This window comes from Rhincodon typus, chromosome 37, assembly GCF_021869965.1.
Source record: "Rhincodon typus isolate 14 chromosome 37, sRhiTyp1.1, whole genome shotgun sequence".
Lineage (NCBI taxonomy): Eukaryota > Metazoa > Chordata > Chondrichthyes > Orectolobiformes > Rhincodontidae > Rhincodon > Rhincodon typus.
In genome coordinates this window covers 5,789,557-5,815,065 of record NC_063368.1, presented here as the reverse complement: position 1 = coordinate 5,815,065, position 25,509 = coordinate 5,789,557, and the positions used below count along the sequence as shown (strand labels likewise).

Genomic DNA, 25,509 nt, shown 5'->3' with positions numbered 1-25,509 from the left:
ACAAGTCCACTTTAAAAAAAAAGACAAAAATCACCTTTAACGACTGTGAAGCAATACTGCTTCTTTGAAGCAATCACAATCACAAACAGGCAGGAACGATAACACAAGATTCTTCCACACAAGCATAAGCAACCCTTATTGATAAAGCACTGGAATCTAAAAGCCTCTATTATTGTTGAGTGAAAACGAGCTTACATATATTCAATATTAAAATTGAAAATTCTGCAAGCCACAACATCTGCAGCAGGATAAACTCCGATGTTTCAGGTCAATGACATTTTATCAGAACTGTTCAATAATTTTGCACCCAATGCCCATTTGAGTCAATGCCTCCATTAAACTAGTTCACAAAAGGAATTTTAACAAATAAGATTTTGTGCAGAAATTGAACCCAGAACACCATTCAAGGAAAGGTCGGAACAAGAAAGATTCTCTCAAAAAGCACAAACCAGCTCAAGGTTTCTTTTCAAAGGAACTCCAGTCATCAGGGGAGCTTGGTTCTTTCAAAACCTTTAACAATTGTGGGAGCACAATATCTGAAACAGATCCCAGTGAAACTGAGAAAGGCAGACAGAGGAACTGAGCTTCTGTCCACCTCGATCCTGAATATTTCTGCATCAACACAGGAGCAGATTATTCCCGTTGCTAAGAGAGTAATTTCGTTTTGCACAATGTAGCATTTTGCTTTCTGTCGTGACAATCCCGAGTACCTCGAAATATATCCACTTCTGCAGAAGGTGGGGGTGTGAGGGGAATGCAAGAGGGCAATTTCCCAACCCTTTCCGGACAGAAAACTTTGAAAGCAACTGTTGAAAACTCCATGGTAGCAAGTCTTAGTCAGATGACAAGAACAGAAGGCTGTAATGCGCCAGAACTCAGGCTGCCATGAGTGTAGGGGAATGCTGAAAAGTCAAGCAAGATTCATTTCATATTTTGAAACGAGACCAATTCTCAGACAAAACCAGAGCATCTCCTCTAGCTCAGGAACAGGGGAAATTCATTATAGAAAACATTTTCCCTCTCCAAAACCCCTCTGCGCTACTCCTGACTCATTGCTTGCCTCCTCCCACTGGCCATCTGCCAGCAGCTCAACAAACTGGCTGTTTCTCATGTGTGAGCTCATAGTCAATGTCAGCAGACTTTTTTTTTAAAAAAAAGGTTTATTCTCAAGATGTCAGCGACTCTGGCAAGGCCTCATTTACAGCCCATCCTTTGTTTTTGAGGTGGCTACAGTGGGTCTTCCTCCACGATGATAGATTTTACTCTTGAACAGCTTGCTGGGTCATTTCAGAGTGAGTGAAGAATTACACAGATTTTCAGCACAAACATTCTGCCTAACAGTCATGGCAAGTGAGCAGATTGGCATTTCTGCTCCGTACTAATCTCTTCCCATGCTGCTACATCCACTTCTAACTATACAGTCTTCCATTCCTTTCTCATTCTCATACCTATTTAGATTCCATCATGTTATTCCCAGCAACTGCAGAGACAGTGCACCATAATGTGTAACTGGAATCAGTTGATGGTTAGATGGACATGGGCAAAACAGTAAGGAGCTGGAGGAACACAGGTCAGGCAGCAGAGGAACAGGAAAGTCGAAGTTGCGGGTCAGGACCCTTCATCAGAAGTTAGCGGTGAAAGTGACATTTCTGCTCCGGTGAAGGTATCTTTTCCGTGAAGGATATTAGTGAATCAGTTTTTATAGACATGACTATTTCCATGATTTATTTCCATGATTCATTTCTTCCTGGTGCCAGCCCACAAATTGCTGACTTAATAAATTTCTAAAAATTTCCACAAATTTCCACGTATTTACTATTCAATCGTAGAAGGTATCACAGTTAAGCATAACCAAGGTCTTGCCCAGCACAGCAAAAAGCTCTTCAACCTCTCAATTCTTCCATCTTGGTTCTATGACCTTCGATATCTTTATTCAACAAAAATGTATTAACCTCTGCTTTGATTCTTTCAATAATGTTTCGGGGAAAGAGTTCCAGACTTCCAGGTCCCCAATGTTTCCTGACATCACCCTGAATGGCTGGGCTCCAACTCCAAGGCTCTGTCTCCTTTTCCTCTGGACTTTGGGAAAAGGGCTGCCATACATGCAAGACCTTCCATTTCTGGTGAACACCAGAAAGGATACTGTTTGATGATAACCTAACATAGCTTTTCAGGTTAGCTGGCTCTCACATTAGATACCGCAATGTTATTATCACTGACCAATGCATGCATCCTAACAGCGCGATTAAAATACGAAGATTAAAACTTCTGCACGTGACCTGTAACTAAGAGGCCAACTTGGACAGAGTGTATGGCACCCTTTAACTTGTGCTGTGCTGGGAATACTAGCTGCATTCCATGGAATTTAGAAGGTTAATTGATGATTTGATTGAATTTTAAGATAATGGGGCATGGATTGAGTAGGCAGAGCAAAACTATTTCTGCTATTTAGTGAGTCTGGGACTAGCAGGCATGTTCAAAATTCGTCAGGCCTTTCAGGAGGGCTGGCAGAAGAATAGAACACATGGCCATAAATAGCAACTAATTCACAGTGAATTGTTAACTTTAAAATCTGGGATTGACATTTTTGTTAAGCTGCATTTTATACCCTGGTAACAAAGCCTGAGCATTGAGGAGCATGTACATTAAATGCTCAACTTGCTTAACAAGTGCACTTGAATTTACTAATGCGCACACAATTAAAAATACAAAGGATCAAGCACAGAATATTGAATGGTCTATCCAATTACACATTGCCACACTTGATTCTTGGTGATCTCATAAAAGGTATTAACCATATTGAAAACCCTAACATTGCTCACACTTGCACCATGCTTCCCATCTTAAAAGATGAGCAAGTATATTTCCTCAATCATGATCACTGTTCAAGAGCACATTTTATTTCACTAAGCTGCTACCCATGTGCAGAAAACACTAGGCCTTGTGTCAGTCTCACAAAAATGTATCTTCCTGTCACAGGATATAAAGGAGCACACCTCTATAAACCTCAGTAACCACAGGTTGACTTAAAGGAAGCTCAGTAGCACAGATTGGAAGCAGGTCAAAGAAAGAAACTGCATTCATCCAAAAATGAGAAAGTAGGCATCTTTTCCCCTTTCTCAGAGCCATGGAGTGCCAGGCATTGACAGTTTCCAAAGGAGAAATTATTTCAATTTATTTACTCATGGGACATAGGCATTGCTGCCTAGGCCAACAATAGTGGCCCATGCCTAACTGCTCTCAAAGTGGTAGTGAAATACCTCCTTGAAAGACTGCAATTATTTGATGCCAGCAGACCCATTACATCGTTAGGAAGCAAGTTCCAAAATTTTGACCCAGCAACACTGAAAGATACATTGCCAAGTCTGGATGGTAAACGATTTAGAGAACTTAGATGGGAACACCGCCACCTCTTATCTGCTGTCCTTGACCTCCAAATGGTCGCGGCCTTCAGTTTGGAAGGTGCTGTCAAAGGAGCCTTGGTGAGTTACCATGGTGCAACTTGCAGATGGAACATACTGCTGCGACTGACCGCCTGTGGTGGAGAGAGCGAATGTTTGTGGATGCGATGCCAAACAAACAATCAGGCATGACCAGTTGAGTATTTCCAGCATTTTTTGTTTGAACTTCAACTTTCCAGCATCCATGATATTCTGCTTTTATATAAAAGCAATGAATGCATCCTTCCCTGGAAACACTTCCAGCATTCACTTATTCATTGCGTACAATTAATAAGTGATTGCCATGAGCAAAAACAGATCATCCACTCAAAAACTGACATAATTACCTTCCAGAAAATTACACAACCAGGACAGAAAACAACACTATCTTTGAACACACTCGCCCATAGTCAAGTAGCAACAAACACCTATGTAATGTGGTCTGATGTCTATGTACAAGGATATGTTGAAATGTGGCATAATCCAAGCCAATATTTACACAGGTAGATGGAAAGGAATCATTCCAGTTGGACTGATGATTTCCAGAGGTGATTTCAGCTCTACACTTGTTGGATAGTGTATGTCCAAGTTGTGGGAACAATGCTTTTTGTTTGATGAAGCTCAAATCGCTGACGTTCTTGGTATACCCACAGCTTAGTGTGGAACAAGGCCAGAAAACCAGGAAAGCCACAGGTTTCAGAGTGATCTCTGCCAAGCGAGCTGGCTTTAGTCAGGGTGTCATAAGGTATTTCAATAGTGCTCCAGAAGTCACAAGTGTGGGAAAAAAAAGAGCCAGTATTCATTCTCTTGACCACTATCCAGGATCTCCTGATAAAAGCACACAGGTTGAATTAAACATCTGCTGGAACACTCAGAATAGTTCATTGAAATTCATTGTCTAGACTCTCAAGAAAAATGACACTTTAAGCAAAGCGATGACAAATGAGGAGACCCAATTACCAAAAGTAGCTTGTACAGTATCAGCTGCAGTTCTGCAGGGTTTTCAGGTTTAGCATATCTAAATATAGGTTAGTCAGGAAGCATCAGTTACAGCAGACCATTAAAAATCTAAGTGCATAATCCTGGCTAATATTTGAGAGCAATTCTGATGGAGTGCAACATTGCTAGAGGTACCATCAATCAGATAACACCAAAAAAAAAGCTCCATTTGTTTACATAAAAAACACAGGGCACATTTAAGTAGGGGTTTTCTACAGCCTACCAACTAACATGGGAACTGGTGAATCATCTCATTGCTGTTTGTGGGACCTTGCTGATTGTTTAGCTTTTGAAGTGTTATCAATCGGGGATGTATAATATTATAAAGCATTTAAAGCTCAAACATTCTGCCCAACTGGTTTGTGCCAGTGTTTATATTGTAAATACCCTAGTTTGCTGCTATTTTTTGCACGATTACCAATTGCTCACCTTAAATAAGCCTCATTTGCTATCAACTCGCAATCACTTGCACATACAAAACTTTGCAGTCCATTTACAGTACAGAAACAAAACAAGACATTTGACTCAATAGCAAACTCCATTCGAGCCTCCCCTAACTCCAACATATCCTATTTGTTGCTCGCTCACTTTATTTATGCTATTCGGCTCAACTGATCTTGTGGTAGGCAGTGCCATATTCTTCAAGTAGAGACGTTTTCCCTGAATTTCCAATTAGACCATCTTACCTTCATGGCCCCCCAATTCAGGTCAGTCCTACAAATGGGAACGGCTTCTCGATGGTTGCCTTATTGAACTTTTGTAACCTTGAACATCCCCATCAGATCACCCATTAGCCTTGACTGTACATCAACAGTTAGATACTGAGGATACAAAAGGTGCAATACAAATGCACATTTTTTGTTACCAAATGAGCTCAATTCATTTGTAGCAAGGGAGTTTTAGCTAAAAGTATATTTTATTGCTAAGCTTTATGATCAGCACCTACAAAGCGGCAGAGTTCCAGAAGCGCGCACACTGTGCAAAGCACCATTCTGACATCTGAAAAAATAGCCGAGGATTCAAATTTCAGCAAAAAAAGCAAGCCATCCAGAACAGCCCTGCAGGCATCACTGGAGTGAAAACACCAGCTGCCTGTAAAACAAGGGGATCCCAAGCAGAGTGGGGAGACGAAGGCGGGAAGGAAAGCTGGGTGATTTCCTTCCTCACCACCATTCGGGGGTTAAATCCTACTGGAATGCCTCTGCTTCTTTCCAACAGCACGGGACAGAGACTTGGACCATTTCATTGTATATCGCTTAGTAGCACAATGAGGAAAAGCTCCATCTGAGAAAGTGTTAACGGAAACACAGCTAAAGCATGGTTTGCAGTGTACTCGAGTGGAAAAATATTATGTGGAGACTGAGCTCCAGCTGCACCTCTGCATCTTGTTAGCAGCTGCTTAAAGAGCCTGTCACCTCACCTGAAGAACGCAAGTTTGTCCTCAGGAAACGGAAAGAAAAAGAATGAACAGGTGCAACCCTTTGCCAGCATACAGAAGCTCAGAGAATGACATGGCCCACCTGACAAGAGTGATTGCCACAACTTTCATTCCCTCCGCAAGTAGGTTCTTCTGCCATCAGTCTAGCCATAACCCAAACGAGCCAGAAGAATGCCAGGTTCAATTCCCATTTGATGTCAGTGACCTCAGAGCACCAGTTTAAAAATAATGCTGGCCAACAGTTATATACCTATACCTAAAAGCTCTCAAGGTGGGGGTGCCTTCTGCTGCTCTAGTCCACATGGTGCAGGTACATCGACAATGCTGTTAGGGAGTTGTAGGATTTGACCCAGTCACAGCGAAGGAATAACAACTGTTCCCAGTCAGAAAGGAGAGAGATTTGGAAGGGAACTTACAGGTGATGTTCCATGCATCTGCTGCTCGTCCTTTTAGGTGGATTCATAATACACCCACAGTGGACTTAAGTCTGTTCACATTCTGAATGACCAGCCATTTGAAGTACTGGCACCTGATGACAGTCAATAAGATTCAGTACCTTTACCATGAGAAACAGTGTAATCTTCTTCAACACTGCAGTCCAATATACTTCCCAGATTAACCGTGCAGACCACTGGTTGATTACTGTGAAATGGGGTGTTCTAACACATTGCCTGCTCTTGGCATTGTCTAACATCAATCTGTAAATCCAGATATGGGAAATCTCAATGTTAATTAAATGAGTAATAGAAATTGAGTGAACATTATTTTAGTGTGATCAGAGTGTGCACATGCACTTATTTTATAAAACTTAAAATCAAGTTAATTTGATCAGTGAGCCCTTCAAGTCCTCGACTACTGAATAGAGATCAATGTTTGTTAAGTACCTGGAGAATATTCACCTGCATTGAGTGGATTAAAGCATCTCCAACAAAATTGGTGCTAAATGGTGTTAAACTATTGGTGCTAATAGCACTGAGCCCATCAGCAATTTCTACAGGAAATCAAAGGAGAAAGCTGTGAAGCTGCCATTCACTTCATGGCAATCAGGGCTTCAAATTCCAAACTCCTATGCTGCACTGTTGTAACCAAAGAGCCAAGAGAAATCCTTTGGCAACTTGGTGTCTTCACCACCATTCAGCTTAAAGCAAGCTTCCACAGCGGGAGTTAGTCAGCACAGGAAAAGCTGCCCTGGATTTGATGTGTTAGACTTTGTCCAGTTTGAACAGCCAAGTGGAGTTACAGCTGTGCTCAGGAATGTTGCGAAGTAATTGAGGGCAGCAAAGAAACCAGTTCAGGAATTTTAACTGGCCAAAAATTTCAGAAACAACGTTTTCAGAAACAAGTAGCTGCTCACACCCGAGAACTCATTAACATTGCCATGGGTATGGTGCAATGGAGAAGAACAAATTAGCACGCTTCACATTCCGCAGCATCATTCAAACGTGCTATAATGCCTCAGTCGATCCATTAGCAGAGTACCAGTAGCATAGCTATAGTAAATAATACACCTCAGAAACCTATCCACCATCTACAAAGCACAAGTCAGGAACGTGATATAATACTCTCCGCTTGCCTAGATGAGTGCAGCTCCAACAAACTCAAGATGCTTGACCCTAAGACAAAGCAGGCCATTCAATCAGTGCTGATCTATCCTGAAAACCAACCTCAATGTCTGCACGTTATGTCACAGCACTGCTGAAGGATGCTTACAATAAAGATACAATTACACACAATGTCAATATTGCTTATTCAGACTATTGATGCATGTTGCATTTGTGCAATAACATTCATGTCCTTGGTCATTAATAAAGACAATTAATTACTTCTGAAGTCTAGTCACTGTTGTAATATATGAAACAGCAGTCAGTTTAGACAAAGCTCCCATAAACAACACTGTCATAATGATCAAATAAGCAGCTTTTGGTGATGTCGTTTGAAGAATTATATTGGTAGGACTATAAAAAAATCCTTCAAAATAATGCAGTGGGATCGTTTACCTCAGTTTAATGTTTCACCTGAAAGACAAGGCAGCACGCTCACAATACTGCACAGGAAGGTCAGCACAGGTTTTGTCCCCAAGACCCTGTAGTGGGACCAGAGTGAAACACCCTGAATTATAGCTGGCACCAGGCAAAAGCAGGAAGTGGTGGGAGGGGGAAAGAAAAGCACTTCATGAACAATACTCTGGCACCTCGAGTAACAGGAGGACATCTTCTCTAAACGTAAACTATTTCACCGGAGGTCACAACTTAAAGGCGACTTGGCCTCAAAATGTCTACGTTAAAACTGTGTACCAATTGAACATTCCCATTGGAGCATACTGAAAAAGCCAATGGCTGATATTCAGTTCTAGGAGACCCATGCTCACAGGCCAATTCAACTAAATCCAGGTCCCCTTCTTCCAGCAGCGATCAAAAAGATATAATTTACGCCGGCCAGTGGAGCCAACAATGCAGATTTAACGGTGATGGCCAGCCTCTTGAATGACAAACTGGCGACACCAAGGGGTCCTTCCTTACACACGCAGCATTAGTGCTGCCAAACAGGTTTGCCAAGTTCCTGGGTGGGCTGTTCGGACCATGGGCAGATCACACCAATCCAGGGTAGGGGAGGTGAAGGGCTGCAAAGAGTTTAAGGAACAAATCAGTGCACAAATGGTTAGGCAGAGAAGTCCAGCTTCTGCCGAGCCCAGTCAAATTGACGAGGTAAGTTAATTCTAATCGAGTACAATTACAAAAAGATGCACAGTGCATTCTGAAAATGTCCAGCATTGAAACAACTCCAGCTTTCAATCAGCTAATGGAGAGCATGTGTAACCGTACTGGACCTTTTTTTAAAAAATCCATTTGTATGCTGCAGGCACCCATAGCTGGGCCAGGATTCATTACCCATCCCTAATGGGAAGACAGATCAAAGTTATGTTCATGGAAATTCCTTCTCAGATATGAACATTGTAAAATAAAATGAAACCACATGAGATTGGGGTTAGTGTACTGACAAGGATAGAGAACTGGTTGGCAGACAGGAAACAAAAGAGTGGAATAGACAGGCACCAATGGCACAGCACTGGGATCAATGCTTGGACCCCATCTATTCAACATATATTGATTATTTGGATAAGGGAACTAAGTGTAACATCTCCAATTTTGCAGATGACAAAAGCTAGGTGGGAGTTTGAACTGTGAGGAAGATGTAGAGATTCTTCAGTGTATTTGGGACAAGTCAAGTAAGTGGGAAAATGCATGGCAGATGAAGTGTTTTGTGAATAAACATGAGGTCATCCACTTTGGTAGCAAAAGCAGGAAGGCAGATTATCTGAATGGTGACAGATTGGGAAAGGGGATGCTGCAAGGAGACTCAGATAGCTGTGTATACCACTTGCTGAAAGCAAGCATACAGGTGCAGATGGTGTAGAAAGCAAATAGTACACGGACCTTTACAACGAGATGAATTTCAGGAGTAGGAATATCTTATTGCAACTGCACAGTGCCTTACTTAGACCACGCCTGCAGTATGGTATGCAGTTTCAAGTCTCTTGATCCGAGGATGATGTTCTGCCTCTGGAGGGAGTACAAAGAAGATTAACCAAACTGAGCCCTGGGATGGCAGGAATCTAAGAAGGGAAACTGGATAAGTCAGGACTTGGCACGGTGGTTCAGTGGTTAGCACTGCTGCCTCACAGCACCAGGGTTCAATTCCAGCCTCAGGTGACTGTCTGTGTGGAGTTCGCACATTCTCTCCGTGGGTTTCCTCCAGGTGCTCCGGTTTCCTCCCACAGTCCAAAGATGTGCAGGCTAGGTAGATTGGCCATGCTAAATTGCCCGTAGCATTCAGGGATGTGTAGATTAGGTGGGTTATAGGGGGATGGGTCTGAGTGGGATGCTGAGGGTCAGTGTGGACTTGTTGGGCCGAAGGGCCTGTTTCCACACTGTAGGGATACTATGATTCTATATTCACTGGAATTTAGAAGAATGAGGTGGTATCTCCAGTTAGATGCAGGAAGGCTTCTCCCAATGGCAGGGGAGACCAGAATCAGGGATCATAGTTTAAGAATGGGGATAAACCTTTTAGGACTGAGGTGAAGAAAAATTTCTTCATCCGGAGTGTGGGGAGCATGTGGAATTCTCTAACAGAAAGAAGTTGACAGCAAATCATTAAATGTTTACAAGACGAAGTTAGATGTAGTTCTTAGGGCTAGAGGGATCAAAGGGTATGAGGATAAACTGGGAACAGGGGACTGAGCAGGTTTGAAGGAAGAGCCATTTGGCCTACCTTGCTACTATTTTCTGTTTCTGAAAGGCCAACGTCCAAATCTTTTCTCTTTCACATACCTGTCACAGAATTCCAATACTTTTTTTTTCGGTTTTGTACAGCTTTGTGCACAGTTTAAACTTTCCCGATTATGCACACCAGGAAAGGTCTTTCAATCAGAATTGTTTTTCATGCCAACACTGAACAGAACGAAACTAATGTAATTCCGAACAGTTTCCTTGAGGAACATGGACAGTCTCACTCTGTACCCACACCAGCCATTTAGACCTGATGATAAACCAATGGAAGCTGTAGCTGTGGTTTTATTAAGCTACAAACTCCTAGCCAACGAGAGCGCTGCAACTGCAGTATCATTCAGCATCCATTATCTGAAATGAGAGCAAGGGTGATTATTCCCTAGGAAGCTGGAGAACATCACAAACTGGTCAGTACCATACTGTTGTTTGAGAGAATTTGCTGCGTACATATTGGTGCTGCACTTCACACAACAGTGAGTGCAGTTCAAAAAGTAGCTCATTTGTCGTGAAGTATTAGGGGATGTCCCAAGGTGGTGAAAGGTGACACAAATTAACATTCCTTCTTTCTTTCAATGCTCAATACTGTGGGAGAGTACGCATGTTGCCCGACAGTCGCGATTCAATACAGAAGCAGACAAAGAGACTCAGGATATTCGCACTGTGAACTAGTTTCTCCACATTTGCCTTTTGAACTCCATTCTGAGGAACTTTTCAGGTCTATTACCTTTGAGGGGAAAAATCTCAAGTCTATTCAATCTTTCCCAAGTCACATTCTCCCAATTCTGCGAACGCACCTTCTCCAGTGATTCAATGCCCTTCATTAGAGCAAAGGCCAGAACTGCACCCAGTGGTCCACCTGTGGTTTAACCTAGACTCTGTGTTGACTTAATTCAATGCCCTGGCTTTTTTTGCTGTTTGCAATATGTCCATCTGCACCCAGGGTGTGTGCCACTTCAAGAATGAGCATTGCCTATAGTAATTGCAGAGACCAAGTCACAGGCAGTAGCCCCTTCGAAACTAACACAGATGAAGTGTTGGTCTGAGGTCAACTGGTGTTATTTTTGCTCCAGTCAGCTCTCCGTAAACCCACAGTTCTTACAGGAACAAAAATTGAGATTGCAGGTCCGGCAGCATCTGTGGAGAGAAATCAGATTTAACATTTCAGGTCACGTGACCCTGCCTCAGAAGCTCCTCAGTCACTCGACCTGAAAAGTTAACCGATTTCTCTCCAGAGATGCTGCCAGACCTGCTGAGCTTTTCCAGCAATCTCTATATTTGTTTCTGATTTACAGTGTCCGCAGTTCTTTCAGTTTTTAGTTAGTTCTTACAGCAATTCTACTCTGAGGAGTCACAGTTGACTCAAAGTGTTTCTCTCATCACAGATGATGCCAGACATGCTGAGCTTCTCCAGCACTTTGTTTTTATTTCTGATCATCAACAACCAGTGTTTTGCTTTCCTTCTCTTTTTCACCGTCTGGCCATTTCTTTTCTCCTTGGTCACATTCTCCACCAGAAAGTAACCCCAGTGCTCTGCTCAAATACAATGAATTTCATTTTTTTTTGAAAGAAGTGGTAAACTAGCATACACTTTAGCAGGTTGTAGGGAAGGCAAGTGTAAATGGAAGGCAAGGGAATAGAACATAAAATACGGAAATCTTGCTAAAACTGTACGAGGCACTTGTTCAACCACACCTACAGTACAGTGAACAGTTTTGCTCCACATGTAAGGAAACATACTGGCATTGAGGGGAGTCCAGAGGTGGTTCACTCGGTTGATCCCAGTTAGGGAGAGAGGTTAAGCCTGTAATCATTGAAGCTTAGAAGAATGCAAGGGGATCTTAATGGAACATGCAAGATTTTTAAGGGACTAGACACTGTCTTAGCCGGAAATTTACTTCCGCTTATGGGAGAATCTAGGCCAAAGGACGTAATCTCAGAATAAGGGCTCACCCATTTAAGACAAATGAGAAGGAATTTCTCTCTCACGGTAGTGAATCTATGGAACTCTTCACCAGAGAGCTCGAGGCCGAGTCTTTAAGAACATTCGAGGCTGAGATACAGATTTTAAACAGTAAGCAGACCAAGAGTATGAGGAAAAGAAGCAGGAAGTGGATTCTTGGATCACCAATGATCTCACTGAATGGCCGGGAGAGCCAATGGGCTAAATGGCCTAAATGGCCTACTTCTATCCCTATATCTTATGGTGAGAGTGGGTAACTCACTGTCATGTGGAAGCCTTGAAGCAGACAGTAGTAACATTTTACTAGAGAGCTGTTGCATATGTAAGGGACAAGGAAACAGAAGGATTGAGCAGGCAGGGTGGAAAGCAGTCTCTAGAAGCTCGCATGGGGCCTACATGCTGATATGGGAATGACGGAGGTTTTAGATCAGTGGTACAGCATTCATGCAGAAGGCAGGATGAGCAGACTTCATACCCCACAGTGCACCATCCAATAAATGGGAGACCAGAGCTCAGACTCCAATTAGCTGACATTAAAAACAAAAACCAGAATTTACAAAGCACCTTTCATGTAATAAAGCATTGTAAAGGAGCTTCACAAGCGTGTTACCACACCTACCCTCATAAGGAGATATTAAGCTAGCTATCCAAAAGCTTGTTTAACCAGGTGGTCTTAAAGAACAGGTTTGAGGAGGAGAGTGTGGAGGAGAGCTGCAGGAAGGTAACTCCAAAGTTTGAGGACAAGGTAACCAAAGACATGGCAGCTATTCTCGCATAGAACATAGAACACAGAACATTACAGTGCAGTACAGGCCCTTCAGCCCTCGATGTTGCGCCGATCTGTGAAACCAATCTGAAGCCCATCTAACCTACACTATTCCATTATCATCCATATGTTTATCCAATGACCAGTTAAATGCCCTTAAAGTTGGCGAGTCTACTACTGTTGCAGGCAGGACATTCCACGCCCTTACTACTCCGAGTAAAGAGCCTACCTCTGACATCTGTCCTATATCTACCACCCCTCAATTTAAAGCTATGTCCCCTCGTGCTAGCCATCACCATCCGAGGAAAAAGGCTCTCACTGTCCACCCTATCTAATCCTCTGATCATCCTGTATGTCTCTATTAAGTCACCTCTTAACCACCTTCTCTCTATCGAAAACAGCCTCAAGTCCCTCAGCCTTTCCTCATAAGGCCTTCCCTCCATACCAGGCAACATCCTGGTAAATCTCCTCTGCACCCTTTCCAATGCTTCCACATCCTTCCTATAATGTGGCGACCAGAACTGTACACAATACTCCAAGTGCGGCCGCACCAGAGTTTTGTACAGCTGCAACATGACCTCATGGCTCCGAAACTCAATCCCTCTACCAATAAAACCTAACACACTATACGCCTTCTTAACAACGCTATCAACCTGGGTGGCAACTTTCAGTGATCTATGCACACGGACACCGAGATCTTTCTGCTCATCCACACTACCAAGAATCTTGCCATTAGCCCAGTACTCTGTATTCCTGTTACTCCTTCCAAAGTGAACCACCTCACACTTTTCCGCATTAAACTCCATTTGCCACCTCTCAGCCCAGTTCTGCAGCTTATCTATGTCCCTCTGTAACCTGCAACATCCTTCCGCACTATCCACAACTCCACCAACTTTGGTGTCATCCGCAAATTTACTAACCCATCCTTCTACGCCCTCATCCATGTCATTTATAAAAATGACAAACAGCAGTGGCCCCAAAACAGATCCTTGACGTACACCACTAGTAACTGAACTCCAGGATGAACATTTCCCATCAACCACCACCCTCTGTCTTCTTACAGCTAGCTAATTTCTGATCCAAACCGCTAAATCACCCTTAATCCCATGCCTCCGTATTTTCTGCAATAGCCTACCATGGGGAACCTCATCAAATGCTTTACTGAAATCCATATACACCACATCAACCGCTTTACCCTCATCCACCTGTTTGGTCACCTTCTCAAAGAACTCTAAGGTTTGTGAGGCACGACCTATCCTTCACAAAACCATGTTGACTATCCCTAATCAAATTATTCCTTTCTAGATGATTATAAACCCTATCTCTTATAATCCTTTCCAACACTTTACCCACAACCGAAGTAAGGCTCACTGGTCTATAATTACCAGGGTTGTCTCTACTCCCCTTCTTGAATAAGGTGACAACATTTGCTATCCTCCAGTCTTCTGGCACTATTCCTGTAGGCAATGACAACAAAGATCAAAGCCAAAGGCTCTGCAATCTCCTCCCTAGCTTCCCAGAGAATCCTAGGATAAATCCCATCCGGCCCAGGGGACTTATCTATTTTCACACTTTCCAGAATTGCTCACACCTCCTCCTTATGAACCTCAATCCCGTCTAGTCTAATAGCCTGTATCTCAGTATTCTCCTCGACAACATTGTCTTTTTCCTGTGTGAATACTGACGAAAAATATTCATTTAGCGCCTCTCCTATCTCTTCGGACTCCACGCACAACTTCCCACAACTGTCCTTGACTGGCCCTAACTTTACTCTAGTCATTCTTTTATTCCTGACATACCTATAGAAGGCTTTAGGGTTTTCCCTGATCCTACCTGCTAAAGACTTCTCATGTCCCCTCCTGGCTCTTCTTAGCTCTCTCTTTAGGTCCTTCCTGGCTAACTTGTAACTCTCAAACGCCCTAACTGAGCCTTCACGCCTCATCTCTACACAAGCCTCCTTCTTCCTCTTGACAAGGGATTCAACTTCTTTATGGCTACAATCCAGAATGTACAAGACGCCAGAACTGAAGGAGTGAAGGCACCTTGGAGGGTCGGTTGTGGGGCTGGAAGAGGTTAGAGAGGGGCAAGGCCTTGCAATGATTTGAAAACAAGGATGAGCAGAATCTCAGCAAGATGGTGAGAACAGGCCTCCTTCACTCCTCACAGCTGTGGGAACTGATACAACACTCTCACCATGAGAATAACATTCTGACGATGAAAACCAGTGAGGTCCTTGGCAGGTCTGGGAAAGATGTTCTGAGCTGGGGTAGGGCTGACTCTAGTGAGAGAAGATGCTGGCACATGGCTGCGAGTATGGAGCTGAGGATCCACAGAAAAAATTGTTTCTGGTGGCCCTGGATGTACTGTACATAACAGTTGTCGCGGTTTGGTCCAAATTTGGTCTGAACGTTGCTTGGAGTCCATGGGGTATGAGCCGGCTGCGGGAGATGTGGCTGCGTTAACGGGCTTGTTTCACTACAAGGTTGAAGAGCTTCAGGACGGAGGAGATCTCCAGGGGGTTGCAGTGAGACAGAGAGATCAACTGAGGTCTTTTCAGAGGGAGGAGGACAACTTCTTCAAGGTGGGCATCCTTGGAAGAGGTTTCGCACCAAGGTTTTCAGTCGCTCGGAGATAGCTAGACCTCTGATGGTGCCTGACCTGCTGCGTTCCTCCAGCTCCACACTGTATTGACTCTGACTCCGGCATCTGCAGTTCTTGCTATCTCCATTCTAACGGAGATAACTGGAGCATAGAAGCAGCATTCATCTCATAGCTGTCTAACATCCAGGCAGGAAATTTATCTGCTAAATTACACTAATGTCCAAGCATAAACTACAAACAAAAACTGATAGCAGAGACCAGCCTGACTGAATAGCCTGTTTCTAAGCTCAAGGTTCCAGGTATATTCTGCACATCTATGTAACATTCAGATTCATTCATTTGTACCCACAGAATTGAGTCATCAGGAAATACACAGGCCACTCGTGTTTCCTACTCTATAGAGCAATATTTATCTCATCAGCACGAAACGATTTTCAAAACACAAGTATTTTATAATATTTCTACAGGTTTCACTGACATTTGTGGAAGATAGTGTAGATACAGGCACTGGACTAGCAATCCAGAGATGCAGGCCAATGCTTTAGGGACATGGGTTCAAACCCACCAAAACAGCTGCTGGAATTTAAATTCCATTATTTTATTGTCCCGTGTATTTTGCTACAAAATACAGTGAAAAGTGCTGTACAGTGTCACCACTCGCTAATGCCATCTTCAAACGCAAAAAAAAACCAAAACACAGAAGTCGAAGGCAGAAAAATAAAGAAATTATGTTCAACTTTACAGTCCCTGTTGCTAAGTGCTTAAAAATCCTGATGTTCAAATCCAGTCTCACAATAGCAAAGGAAACTATCGATTGCTGTAAAAACATTTCTGGCTCATTAAGTTCTCCAACAAAGAAAACATGCCACCCTTACCTGTTCTGGCCTACAAGTGACTCCAGACCCACAACAATGCAGATAACCCTTAAGTGCCCTCTGAAATGACCTAACAAGCTGCTCAGCTCAAGAGCAAATAGACATGGGCAACATATACTGGTGCTGGCCTTCTGAATGTAAACCCTGTCCCATGAAAAATAAACACTGAAACTGTTTGTTTTGAAGTCAGATCAGGCTTTCCTGTAACACCTCCCACAACCTCAAACGTGATGTGCACATACACGAATTAATTACTTGGGCATAATGCCTGGGGACATTAACCAAATATTGGGGCAGGTACCAACAGGTTTGCAAGGGACACGAGATACAGCTCCCCATTTCACTCCCGCACCCTCCTCTTCCCCTTTTCCTCACCTTCCTCCCCCACTTCTCGCCACCTCAGACCTTTCTCTTATCCTTCACTCTTACCTCCCCTACCCCCTCTACTCTCCATCATCACCTCCACTTCTCCTCATCCCCACCCCCACAAATTGTTCCTCCCTGTCTCCTTAACTTTGCTCCACTGGCCTCCCCGTCATCCTCAACATCTCTTCAAAGCTCTCCCACCTCTCCTTCACCCACATCTGCTCCTCGTCAGCCACCCTTCTCCTCTCCCCTTCATGCCACACCCTCAACTTGTTCTCACCGCCTTTCTCTTGCATCTTCCCCCGTCCTCCTTGACACTCAAGACTAATCTCTCCTACTCTCCACGTTGACTCTCAACCCCACACTCACCTTCCTCCTCAAACTTGAGCCCCACTCCCTCCCTGCCACACACACCCCCCCCCCCCCCAACCCCCTTCCACCTTGACCCTCCCCCCCCTCCTGCAGCCACCCCTCCCCCACCCGTCCGGCTGCAGCGGCACCGACCCACGCCCACCTCCAGGCCTGAAACCCCGCTGACTTGTTTCATTTCGTTTCCCTTCCCTACGCCCTCCCGGTTCCTCCGTCCCCCTCCCCGGTTGCGGTCCCGCCACCGCCGCCGCCTGCCTCCATCTCCCCCACCAGCGCCCGCTCACCGGCCGCTGCCGCCGTCTCCTCCTCAGACCGGAAACATGACACCGGACGTTCGCTCCCCTACCGGATGGTTGACAGCAATGCCGGCCAATCGGCGGCCGTCATGACGGAGTCACCACCTGTGGCGGCGACGATCCAATCACTGTCCAGGCCACTGTGAATGACGTTAGAATTATCCAATAAACGACGTGAATGCCCAATAGCCGGGTAGATTGCATTTAACCGGCACTAATATTACTCAATCATAGAAAGATCCCTGTAAATTGACAGCTGCGTAGACCAATAAAAGACAGACACTGGACAGTTTGTTTGCGAGGGGGCTGTTATAATCATCCAATGATAGCCCAGCGTTTGTACATTTGACCGCCCCCCGTCGCTTAAAGAGTGTTCGAAGCGCCGCCTGTCGGCAGGATGGAGGGGGTGCAGGGAGGATGAGTCCTGACTTCCAACACCTTGTTCCAATGCACTCTCAATTATCTCCCTGAAGATACATAAGTGATGGATGAGCATTAACAGAAAAAAAGTCTGCATCCAGAATAGTAACCGTGAACCTCCTTCTCCTCACTTTAAGCCCACCCTGCTGGGGCTTTCACTGTTTACTTCAGGACTTTTACCATGGAGTCTTGACCCTCAATCAGAGGGAATTTGATTGCCCTCAGGGAGTGCAGGCAACTGACCCTCAGAAAATAAGCAACCAGAGGTTCCCACGTCTTAGTTATTATCGAGGGACTGTAGGAGCAAAATGAGGCCATTCTGCCCATCAAGACTGAACTGATAATCCTCAACTCCACTTTCTTGCCTCAATTTCTCCATAACCTTTGATTCCCTTACTGATTCAAAATCTGTATATCTCAGCCTTGAATATAGTCATCGCCTGAGCCTCAACAGTCATCTGTGAAAAAGCATTCAGGGTAATGTGGTGACTAAACAATTTTAGTTGGGGGCATGGCCAGGCATCGGTTATGATACTACCTTCAGTCAAATTAGATGCCAACACTGGTTGCCTTACACTTGCATTACCCATCACGCACTCTTAAGAAAAAGTACAGAAGTTTGAAGATAATAGGTGCTTGGTCCACATGCTGTGCGGCACAACGGTGAAGTACTCCAAGATCCGGCAGTACCAGGACCACTGCCAGTTTGATGTGTGCTGACACGAGGTACGTTATGGGTGCCTATAGGAGGACTGTAACTTCGCTCACAGTCTCATCGAGGTCAAGCTCTGGCTGTTGTAACAGAGTTTAGGTACTTTAAGAGAAAACCAAAGCGTGGTTTCTTTCAGAGATAGTAGGAACTGCAGATGCTGAAGAATCTGAGATAACAAGGTGTGGAGCTGGATGAACACAGCAGGCCAAGCAGCATCAGAGGAGCAGGAAAGCTTACATTTCGGGCCTAGACCCTTCTTCAGAAAAAATGTTTCTTTCGACCTATTTATGTGGAACATTTGAGAGGGTTCAATGTAGTGTGTGAAACTGTCATTCAGAAAAGGTGGTTCATTTTGTGCCATTTTATTAATCCTCCCTGACTTACATTGCAAAGTTGGGTATAGTATTTGTGGATTGGAAGGCAGGACGTTAGAATTTGTTTGTAAAATGATGAGGTTGGGGGGGGGAAAAGAGTGTGTGGTCCTTTAAAAGATTACTTTTTTCAGACTTGGAGATCAAGAAAAATGTTTGCAGGCAGCAGCAGAAACACAGAGGGTTCTTGAAATTGAAATTTTTTATCAAAAAGCTATACTGTTAACAGGCAAAACAGCATTTTTACCAAGACAACGGGTTTTCAATTTAGCCAATTAATTTAAATCAGGCCCGAGGTACCAAACCCCAATGTAATTTAAATCTGATGGTTCTGACAACCTAGAACAAATCCAATGTAAGAAATTGATAGGTCATCAAGGGTATAAAAGAAGAGGCCATTTGAAAATCGGGGTGAGAGTGAACTAACATCTGAAGAGAAACTCACTGGCTCTCACAGAAATCTCTAAGCTCTCAGAATAAGTACCATCTAAATAAAGATATTAGGGTACTCTTAACTAATTATCCCGACACAAGAATTTGACGGAGAAAGCTGTAGTCGAATGGAAGACAGTGAAGAGGACAAAGAACATTCTGGAAGACTTGTCCTGGCTGTGATTTTGAGAGACAAAGTTTTAATTTTTTTTTCTTATTACTTTGGTTTATGTAAGTGAGACTCGTATTTATTGGAACAACATACCATTAGAATTTTGTTTTATTCAGGAATAGTTAGTAGTTAGGGGGGAATTGTTCAGTTTGTTAGTAGTTCTACTAATTTGTTCACCGTTAGAGTTAGATAAATAAATTGTTACTTGTTGCTTATAAAGTTAGTATCAGGAAGTTTCTTTCATTTAACCAACCCCTTCGTAGCACTTAACACTGAAAATTTACAAGCACCCACTCACCAATCTACACTTTCCCTTTTCCATACATAATTGAACTCTGATCATCCTCAGTTTATTCACATCACTTATACACCAGGACTTTAAAGACACAGGCCTCTTAAACATTGCTCAATTTTTGCAGCAGAATATAACACCGTGCTATAAATGAATTAGAATTAGATTTTATTGTCACATGTACTCAAGTACAGAAATACAGAAAGGAAGGATATTATTAAGCTGGAAAGTGTTGAGAAGAGATTTACCAGGATGTTGCCAGGAATGGAGAGTTTGAGTTATGGGGAGAGGCTGGATAGGCTCGGACTTTTTTCTCTGGAGCTTAGGAGGTTGAGAGGTGACCTTATAGAGGTTTATAAAATCATGAGGGGCATAGATGAGGTGAATGACAAGGGTCTTTTCCGAAGGATGGGAGATTTCAAGACTAGGGTCTTCAAATCAAGGTGAGAGGAGAAAGATTTAAACAAGACGAGAGGGCAATTTTTTTTTTTTTTTTTACACAGAGTGGTTCATGTGTGGAATGAACTTCCAGAGGAAGTGGTGGCTGTGGGTACATTTACAATGTTTAAAAGACATTTGGATAAGTTCATGTATAGGAAATGTTTGGAGGGATGTGGGCCAAGTGCAGGCAGGTGGGACTTATTTAGTTTAGGATTATTGTTGGCATGAACTGGTTGGACTGAAGAATCTGTTTCCGTGCTGTATGACTCTGTGCGTCTGTGACTCTATAAATCTCCCAAACACCAAAGCAGAAAATGCTGGAGAAACTCAGGAGACCTGGCAACAACAGTTCTGCAGAAGAGTCAAGTTAGATCTGAAACATTAGTTCTGTTTCTCTTCTCCACATGTGCAGCCAAACCTGTTGAGTTTCTCCAGCACCTTCTGTTTGTATTTCAGATCTCCATATCCTTCGCTTTTGTTTTAGATGCTCCCAGAGCCCATATCCCACCAGAAGGCAGTGCCTTAATTGAAGGCAAAATGTGAGAGTATGGCACATCTGAGCTACCAATTGAAAGCACAAACTTTTACTATAACAGAACATTTGAAAAATGGATTTCCACAAATCCAACAGATACAAATCCTCAGCAATTGATACAGTAAAAATAATAAATAGAATGTTATAATTTATCGTATGGGAAATTGAATTCAAGAGTAGATTATTCTTCAGTTATGTGGGGAATTGATGAGAGCGCATCTGGAGTACTTTGCAAAGTGTTATGGTCCCAGCTAACATTATTATTGATTTAATCTGATTTGATTTATAATTGTCACCTGTACCTAGGTACCGTGAAAAGCTCTGTTTTGTGTGTGGTACAGGCAGATCATACTATATCATGTACGTTAAGGTGATAGAACAAAGTGAGGAATGCAATGTTACAACTGCAGAGAAGGTGCACAAAGAGCAAGATCAACATTAAATTTAAAACTTGAGATGTATGTTCAGAAGTCTAATAAGAGTAGGGAAGAAGCTCTACCTGAATCTGTTGGTACAGGGAAGAAGCTGTTCTTGAATCTGTGGGTACGTGTGTTTAAGCTTTTGCATGTTCTGTCTGACAGAAGAGGTTGGAAGAGATTATAACCGGGGTGGAAGGGGTCTTTGATGTTCGCTGTCTTCCTGACGCAGCAAGAAGTGTAGATGGAGTTAACAGGTGGAAGTTTGGCTTGTGAGATGGACTAGGCTGTGTTCACAACTCTGTAGTTTCTTACAGTCCTGGGCAAAATAGTTGCCGTACCAAGCCAAGATGCATCTGGGTAGAATTCTTTCTATGGTCCATCTATTAAATTGGATAAGTGTCTTTATGGACATGCCAAATTTCCTTAGCCTCCTGAGGAAGTAGAGACATTGTTGTGCTTTCTTGATTGTCGCATCAACATTTGTGGACCAGGAAGATTGTTGGTGATCATCACTCCCAGGAACTTGATGCTCTCGACCATTTGCACCTCAGCTCCATTGATGTAGATAGGGGCATGCCCTCCACGCTGCTTCCTGAAGTCAAGTTGGACAAGGTAGATCCTGGATTGAAACCTGGTTTGACGGATCATGTTTCACTTTGTTTTTTTAAAACCAACTGATCTTTCGCTGAAATATGAGCACATAATGCTGCAAATTTTGTTTTAACAATACAGTAGAAGCTTATTAACAAAACAAATGTTGATAAATGAAAATTAACCAAATATCGACTTAAAGTAGTACTTCAAGGAATTTTAACTACACAGTAAAAGTATACTCCCATTATCACATATGCTCCTTTTTAAATCGAAAAGAACAACAACAGCTTTTATACTGTACCCAAAGCAGACTTTGCATTGTACCTGTCAATACTACTCATACAGTACTCATACTAGAGTTTCTAACACCTTTTGATTTTAACTTACAGAGTGGACCTGAAAATCAATTCTTCGTGAAGCTATTAGATGACTATGCTTAAACATTCTCAGCTTTGAGTAATCTCTTCAGGGTTTTATCACTAACACTTCTGGCCTGGGACTGACATTAACACTTTACTCAAAGTTAAGTTCATTTCTCTGCATCCTTCCATTCTCAGAAGCTCTGGGTTGCATCTTCATCCAAGGACTTTGCAGGATCACCCAAAACTAAAGGTAGAACAAAATAATCCCTCTAAGCAACATATGTTTTCCTTCAGCATAAAGGAAACCAAATTTCAGAACTCTCTGACAAACTTCTAGGCCTCATTATGTGTCTTGCTCGGTCACAAAAAAGATATAAAATAAACAAAAATCCAAAACATCCATTAATTCTCGAAACTGTTTTAAAAGGAATTAAAAAAAACAGGAATATTAATAGAGACAACAAGGTGCAGGGCTGGATGAACACAGCAGGCCAAGCAGCATCAGAGGAGCAGAAAGGCTGACGTTTCGGGCCTAGAGCCTTAGGTTGGTTATCAACATCAGACCTACAAAAATCCCACATTATTAAATCATAAATCAAAACCCCAAAAAATTATATCAACAAACTTGAAAGGGTTAAGAAAAGATCTACGAGGATGTTGCCAGGGTTGAAGGGTGTGAGTTATAGTGAGAGTCTGAATAGGCTGGGGCTATTTTCACTGGAGCATCAGAGGCTAAGGATGACATTATACAGGTTTATAAAATCATGAGGGACATGGATAGGGTGAATAGCCAAGGTCTTTTCCCCAGGGTAGGGGAGTCCAAAACTAGAGGGCATAGGTTTAAGGTGAGAGGGAAAAGATGAAAAAGGGACCTAAGGGGCAATGTTTTAATGCAGAGGGTGGTGCGTGTGTGGAATGAGCTGCCAGGGAAAGTGGTGGAGACTGGTACAATTACAACATTTAAAAGGCATCTGGATGGGTACATGAATAGGAAGGGATTAGACAGATATGGGCCAAATGGAACTAGATTAATTTAGGATATCTGGTCTGTACTGCACATCCCTATGATTCTAAGATATATAAGGTGGAAAAAGAAGACACATTCTCTCAAAGCTTTTAATCTTGCACTTGTGAGGACAATTTGCAAGAAATACCAAGACTATGCTGTACGGGAAGAGAGTTTCTTTTCAGCAGTAGTCAGATTCTGCATTACTGACTGATGTCTTTGTAAACAGTGATTTGTTACAGTTCATTCAGGGAGTCAGATGTTGTAGCAACATGTGTTTTATCAATCATGGGATCCCAACATTGTGGAAACAAGCCATTCAGCCCGTTAAGTCCACACCAACCCTCTGAGGATCATCCAATTCAGACCCACACCCCCTCATCATTCTTGTAACTCTAGATTTCCCATGGCTAACCCACCTAGCCTGCACATCCCTGGACGTTATGGGCTCTTTAGCATGGCCAATCCACTTAACCTGCACATCTTTGGACTGTGGGAGGAAACCCATGCAGATCTAGGAAGAATGAGCTAACTCCACACAGTGAGGATGGATTTGAACCTGGGTCCCTGGCGCTGTGAGGCAGCAGTGCTAACCACTGAGCCACCGTGCTGCCCCAAATGGGTTTTGTAGTCTGGAGCTATGGTCCAGGATGGTAGAGGCTCCAACATTCTTCCCAAGTAACAAATATCTTGCCAGTTGTGGAGTTGATGGCCTAGTGGTATTATCACTAGACTTGTATGGGGTTATGGGGAGTGGGTGGGGGTCTGGCTGTGGGTGGGATGCTGCTCAGACAGTTAGTGCAGATTCGATGTGCCGAATGGCCTGTTGCTGCACTGGAGGGATTCTATGATTCTATTAATCCAGAGACCCATGTAATATCCTGGGGACCTGGGTTCAAATCCTACCATGGCAGATAGTGGAATTTGAATTCAACTTTAATTGAAAAATTGAAATTAAGAGTCTAATGATGACTTGTGAACTGTCCTTAATTGTCAAGGAAAGTACATCTGCTTCACTAAGGAAGGGAAACGGTCAGTCTTACCTAGTCTGGCCTACATGTAATTCCAAACCAACAGCAATGCGCGTGACATCTGACTGCCCTCTGGGCAATTAGGGATGGATGATAAATAATGATCCAGACAGAGATATCTGCATCCCATAAGCAAATAAAAAATTACCCACTTTTGCTGACTGGGTCTAGATCCATAAAAGCTGCCACAATCTCTCTGCAGACATATCTCTATTCTCACCAAGTGCTCTTTCTAACTGCACCCGTTTGCCTTCCTCCATTTCTGTCATGCCATTTTGTATCAAAAGTTCCCATTATACATTTGTCGGTCCACATTTACAATGGAATCAGAGAGGATGTAATCAGATTTCTCAGGATGCAATTATTGTACAAAAACAGAAATCGCTGGTGAAACTCAGCAGGTCTGGCAGCATCTGTCGGGAGAAGGCATACTTAACATCTGAATCCAGTGACCCACCTTCAGGTGTCCTGTTCTTGTTTCAGATCCCCAGCATCCGAAGTTTTGTAGTTCTACTTTAATGCAGTTACTGTCTGCAAGGCAGAATATGTGGCTTGGGAAAGGAGACCACATTCCATCTGTGCCACTCAGTCCAATTATCTATCATCATGTAACCCAACGTTGCTTGAAGGCATCAGTCATTTGTTCCCACCTGCAGTGACCAGTACATAATAACCTGGATGACAGGTCAGTTTGACCATTGTTCCGTTTCCTCATTGTCTTTTAATCTTCCCTGAAACGAGTGAATTTGGAATGCTTCCCAGACATCCCCTTCATTAAGAAGAGCATTCTTTTGATGTGAGAAAATGCAGACAGTTAAGTTGATGTGAACTCAGAGACAGAAAGACAGAGAGAGTGAGGAAACAACTTGTGGCAGTTCTAACAGAATAAAACATTGCAAGGTTTTTCACGGGAGCATTATAAAACAAAGCCAGACACTGAGTCGCAGAAGGAGATTATCAGAGGCAATGACCAGAAACTTGTTCAAATAATTTTGATCAGTGTCTTAAAGGAGGGAAAGTGAGATTGAGATTCAGTTGTAGAGTCTGTGGTCAAGGCAACTGGAGAAGCAGCCGCCATTGGTGATTAAAATCCAGAATGCACAACCATGTGAAATTAGAAGGGCTCAGAAATTCCACACGGTTAGAGTCATAGAGACATACAATGCAGAAGCAGACCCTTCGGTCCAAACAGTCTATGTCGACCATAACCCCAAACTAAACAAGTCCCACCTGCCTGCACTTGGCTCACATCCTTCCAAACCTTTCCTATTCATGTACTTATCCAAATAACTTTTAAATGTTGTAACTGTACCAGCATCCACC

General features: G+C 43.1%; 1 long non-coding RNA gene across 1 annotated transcript; it reads right to left on the bottom strand.

Annotated features, from left to right (window-relative positions):
• Positions 1-5,131: 5,131 nt before the first annotated feature.
• Positions 5,132-17,416, bottom strand: LOC125487175. The gene is made up of 4 exons (XR_007265696.1): positions 17,388-17,416; positions 10,209-10,517; positions 9,312-9,437; positions 5,132-5,260 (listed from the first exon to the last, which is right to left on the bottom strand). It is a non-coding gene; the product is annotated as an uncharacterized LOC125487175 (long non-coding RNA).
• Between the last annotated feature and the right edge of the window lie 8,093 nt (positions 17,417-25,509).